This window comes from Amphiura filiformis, chromosome 5, assembly GCF_039555335.1.
Source record: "Amphiura filiformis chromosome 5, Afil_fr2py, whole genome shotgun sequence".
Taxonomy (NCBI): Eukaryota; Metazoa; Echinodermata; class Ophiuroidea; order Amphilepidida; family Amphiuridae; genus Amphiura; species Amphiura filiformis.
The window spans coordinates 36,545,800-36,551,799 of NC_092632.1; positions in this window are offsets into that span (position 1 = coordinate 36,545,800).

A 6,000-nucleotide genomic window follows, 5' to 3' on the forward strand; every position below is an offset into this window, starting at 1 on the left:
GCACCCCGGGATTGACATGTAAGGGTGCGGCGGAGCTCTACTGACTGAGTTTTGGGGTATTTTTCACTGATTTGCTGTCATTTACTCATCAAGGCGGTCCCCCATTATTATAAGGACTATGCTAATGATTTAAAGATTGACATGTAGAGAATAAACCATACTTGATTAACAGAAAGTATGTACCTATTATGGTTTCATGACACCCCTCTTCCAAATGCGACCAAGCCAGGGCAGCCAGGTGAAGCAAAATGTGCATTGGAATAACATGGGAGTTTGGATAGATGGAAGGATTTCTTTCTCATACAAATGTATGGTCCCCCGTTATTAAAGTTTGTACCGGGTTGAAAGTTTAGATATTATGAAAAGAATAAGTAATTGAAATATAGAGCAAGTACTAAAATCATAGCTTTTATACTTTTTGATATATGAAGCTAACTAGTTCATCTCCTATTATCTACAACACAGCGCTACCAGGAGGGGTCAATTGCCTAAAGTGAGTGCCCCTGTGTTGTGTGCATACATGTAGGCAACAATAACTGCATGATGCTAAAGATAGGCCAGCAAGGTGTCCTTTATATATGCAGTGTAACTAATAAAACCAGTACGCTTTCTCAAGTGGAAAACCGGGTAAGTTAACAATGATAAAGCATAGTTTTACTGTGGTGATAATGTCAAGGTGTCATTATGCCAGTGATTGACGAAATGGGCTATTCCAGAAATTGCGGCACCTACCTAAAGAAGACATGGGATTCCCAATAAGTTTGAGTTTTCCCATGTCTTCTTTAGTAAAAACTTTCAAATCCTCAGCAATTGCGAGCACCAACATGCGAGGGGGGTATACACCCCCCCCCCCCCACACACACATTTGAACATGAGAGCCTGTGATCATTATTTTTAGAATCCAATTAAATATTCATAGCTGATTGATCATTGATTATCGGTTATCGACTATCGATTAACACCATCTCAAACGCTGCTTACCAGCGTGCTAAGGTAAGACTGTGATGAAATCCGTAGGCATGATGTTCTACAGGGTGTCCCAAAAAAAAGAGGCCCCACATTGCGCCCTCTTTTTCTCCTATTTCTGAACAGTTGATCAAATATATTTTGGTATGTAAAGAAACCTTAAATCGTTAGCTTTAATAAACCAAAACAATTCTTTCAATCGGCTAACAATTTTTGAAGATATGCCCTCTTTAAGAAATGTACCCGTTTTTCACTCTGTCCACGGATGAGGTTTGGCTACATCAAAGATTTAAACGAAACACACGGTTAATGACATGGATAAATAATAGCATTAGGCTTGGGAAAGCATTCACTATATAAGCGAGGATCACCAGCTAGCTTCAAACATCTTTGCAACCCCGTATTTCTGCTGCATTGCAAGTATCCAAGCGACAAGGATGATGTACATAGCATAATTAATGCAATGAGAACTAGGGCTGAAACCTGTATTCGTCATGGAGGCAACCAGGTAGAGGGCAGAGCAGCACAGTAAACTCACTTCAAAAGAACCAAAGACAAACTAAACAGCCCTTTTCAGGGCTACCTTTTATTCAAAAAAGAGAAATGACTTATGTTGTCAATAAAAAGAAAGCAAGAAACGAGAAAAACATAAGTAATTGCAAGTATAGCAAAATAAGTCTCATCCCACATCAATTTCGCCCAAATTAATGACACTTAACAAAATCCATAACCCATAAGCCCACCTGTAAAGCCCATTCCCTAAAATAAAGTTGTTATTTTATAAAGTTATCATCGAAGAATGTTTTATATTCATGCATGGTATATGCACTTTTCAATCTTTGAAGTAGCCAAACCTCCTCCGTGGACAGAGTGAAAAACGGATACATTTCTTTAAAAGGACATATCTTCAAAAGTTATGAGCCGATTGAAATAATTGTTTTGGTTTATTAAAGCTAACGATTTAAGGTTTCTTTGTATACCAAAATATATTTGATCAACTTTTCAAAAATAGGAGAAAAAGAGGTGCAATGTGGGGCCTCTTTTTTTGGGGACACCCTGTATGTGCTATTGCTGGCTATGATCTTTCCTTTGTTTTTTCTTATTTCATTTGTCTTATGATTTACGAGGTCAGATCTTAAAAAAGATTAAGATTTTCCCATGTCTTCTTTAGGGGGAGAGCCAAAAACATCTGGATGCGCCCAATAGTAATTCTGGTGTCTATAATCACTGAGACTGCACTCAAGATGATCAAATACACAAATCAAAAATAGCGGAGGATCACGTAATGTAAAAAGTGGGAAAATTTGGCAGAAATGTTGACCAACATAAGAAAACTTATGTTGGTCATGTGACTCACTTAAGTAGGTCATTGTGCATGTGACCTACTTCATTTACTCAATCGATGACTTGTACCTATATTGCACCAGTTTTTGACTCACCCAGTAGAATTTTGAATTGATTTCAGATGTACTGCAATGTGCATCAATTTTGAAATTCAATGACAATTTTATTCAATTTTTTTTTCAAATTGTATGACATGTCATGTTTTAATAAATCAATTAAAAAGTTATGCATTGCATGAGTGTGACATTGTTTGCTTTGACTGTAACTTGTGTAAGATTATTGGTTTCACAATAAAGTAGGTCAAAGCAATGATTACCTTAACATTCAAATCATGCATGAATGTTGAAAAGCATTTAAAGAGCAACTTTAATTGTGCATGTGTATTATTATAGTCAAGTGATTTACCATTGGAAGTAAAATAAAATATTATGAATTGTGATTATATATTCTCATGCAATTCATGACTAAGCATAGGCCTACAAGTTATGATCGTGATGACTGAGATCGTTTAGTCATTGCTGTGACTGACTAAATGGGAAAGTCACATGACTAATGTTTAATCAATCGAGACATCATTTGATCTACTAACATTAATTTGTCATGAATTTACGACTAACTAAATTTGTGACTGACTAAATGGGAAAGTCACATGACTAACGTTTAGTCATTTCAGACATCTTTTGCTCTACTAATATTAATTTGTCATGTATAACCAATATTCATTAGTCAAAACACATCTGTGACTAATTTTAAAGGCTCCTAATAGTAATAGACATTGTTTTGACTAATTTTTTGTGTCAAAATGACCAACTTATTTTTAGAGTGTAGGGCCATGATGTTTCGGGCTACTCACCTACATGCATTGCCTAATGCCTAGCATGTGCATATCCAGGTAGTGTATGTACAGCATCTTGTGGTGACTTTCCCTGTATCGGGTAGTCATGCTCATCAGCGAACTTTGAAAACACCCTCTTTTGCCTCTCATTACGCAAACTTTTAGAGGAAAAAACCCTTTCATGGCCTATTAGCAACTTCGTTATTTTTTGCCCTTTCCCTTTTTTTGGTTAAAACACAAAAGATATTTTGACAGAAACATGTACAGGTCAAAAACCGAGCAGGGTTTGCGCATTTTTGTTTCCCAAAATAAGACTTTCAGGCAATATTATGAGCTTGATGAATACCGTAATTGAATATGCACATTGATTTCACTTGATTCAAACATGAAGAACACCTTTTACAATTTCCCAATGTGTTTGGAGAAAAACCCTGGTCTTGTTTGTTTCACTAACCGCGTTTCTTCAGCAGAAGTCATCCTATATTTTGCCACATTTCCAAAGAGCATTGAATCAGTACTCGGAGATACACAGGGGCAGGCGGGGGCCAGGAAAATACCTCAGATTTTATTAAATAGTACAATAATATTCAAAAGGTAAGACAAACAACATATATATCTAAGTATTTATTAGTAATATTTTATTTACATTATGCCCTTCACAATTAATTCTAAGTTTACTGTTTAAGATTTTTAAAAATGCAGGAGGCAACTTTTAATTATAAATTACTTATTATTTTTTATTTTGAAACGAGTGGTCACAGCCCAATTTTGCAATTACCGATATGGTTAATTCTATACATTGATAATAATACACAGGTGTTCTCTTTTGTTCAGCATCATAGTTAAGATGATGAAAGTAAGAAAGTAGCAAATTAATATAACTGAAATGACATTTAACAGAGAAAATGTCAAATAAAAATCAAATAATTAAATATTTTGCAATGTTCAAATTTGGATGCAGGAGGGAAACAGTAAACTAAAAATCAATTGTGAAGGGCCTGTTCCATTACAAGAATAAATTTCTTAATAAAAACATACTGTTTTGTAATTTTTCTACAAAATGATTTATTGTGAAATGACTTTTGTACAAGGTGTTGTTAATTGCAGTTTTTATACATTTCATGATGTGATCAAGCAAAACAAATCCAATGTCAGGAAAAGTGATAAAAAAACTTATAGACAAAATTCCATATGCAGTTGTGTTTTTTATCGAACAAAATTAATCAAACATTGATTTATGAAAATGCAAAGTCTCCTATGGTGAAATCTCAAAATGTGAAAAAAAAAAATAATTACAGTCATATATTACTGCTTAATCGCATGAAATTTTACTTACTAAATTAATACCACGATGGGTTATCACACACTAGGATCAATAGCCAATCATTAAGTGAATGTTTGAAAGCACTTTTGGCACAGGATAAAATATTTTAGCTTATTTTGTGTTAAAATTTATCTACACACTTTGATCTTAACATTTTACTCAGCTGGCATTTCTGAAAAGTGACATGGGCTGAGATATTTGGGTTGAAAAATACAGCTTTTGTGATTTTGTTTGCAATTTTTTTTTTTATCAAAAATGTGACAATTAAAATAGCTATAGCTTTGAAACTAAATTTAGTATGAAGGAGAATACATGTCATATATATTCAATATTTGTTAACAAAGAAAATCACATTATCTTGATGAAATGTTTTTTGGGAAATGCATTATTTTGGGGATTTTGTTCAATTATGACAGAAAAAAGAGTAAATTTTACATGCTAAATAATGGAAACAAATTTATAATTTAAGATATTTGAAATAAAGAGTAAATCAATGTATTGATGTGAATGTGTACATCAAAAAAAGTCAATCATGACAACTTTTGCAAAATATGCATCAAGATTATAAAGATACACTTTCCTTGTTAACAAATATTGAAAATATATGTGACATGTATTCTCAACAGCAAATATGAATTCATACTTTATTTACTTTCAAAGTTATAGCTGTTTCAATATTGACATTTTTGCTAAAAAAAGGTTAAAAAAAATCACAATAATTGCACTTTTCAATCCAAATATATCAGCTCACATCATTTTTCAGAAATGCCAACTAGGTTGAACAGAAAGATGAGACTCTAACAATTAATTATAACCCCGGTTGGCACCTTTGTCAAAAAACTCTTGCACAAAAATCTTAACTAGAGCAGATAGACTGATGTGGTCCGATTACAAAAAATGTGACAAATCAATGTAGGCCAATATAATGTACTTGCATTAGTCATGCTCAGACTGTAAAAGGTAAGGTAAAGGAGACGATCCTGTATAAACAGTGATCGGAGTGCCCATCTCTCTTTCATTGGCGATTGGGCCAGACTCCTCCATGTAATGTTGCTATAGGGGATCGCTACACCTCCTCTACAGCGAGTCTGATACCTTCCCAGCATTTAAGAATGCCGGTACCCATTTAAACACCTTGATGGAGAGGAGTAATCTAGATAAAGTGCTCTACCATGGGCACAACACGATGGTACCGCCGGCTGCTCGAACCCAAGCAACCTTCCGATTATGCCGATTACAAAAAATGTAACAAATCAATGTAGGCCTATATAATGTACTTGCATTAGTCATTCTCAGACTGTAATCCAGGATTTTCTGAGAACCTTTAACTTGAATCTATTATTAAGGCAAAAAAACAAACATTTGCCTCTCAAACATTTGGCAAAAATGTGTTTCTTTAAAAAACGTTTTTGTGTGTGTTTAGCCAACTTTTTTTGTTTAATAATTAAAAAAGCCTGTAAAAGTTGACCAACCCATATGTCTATGTACTAGGACTGCTTTCACTTTATGTGGCTTGAGAGACAAATCTTTT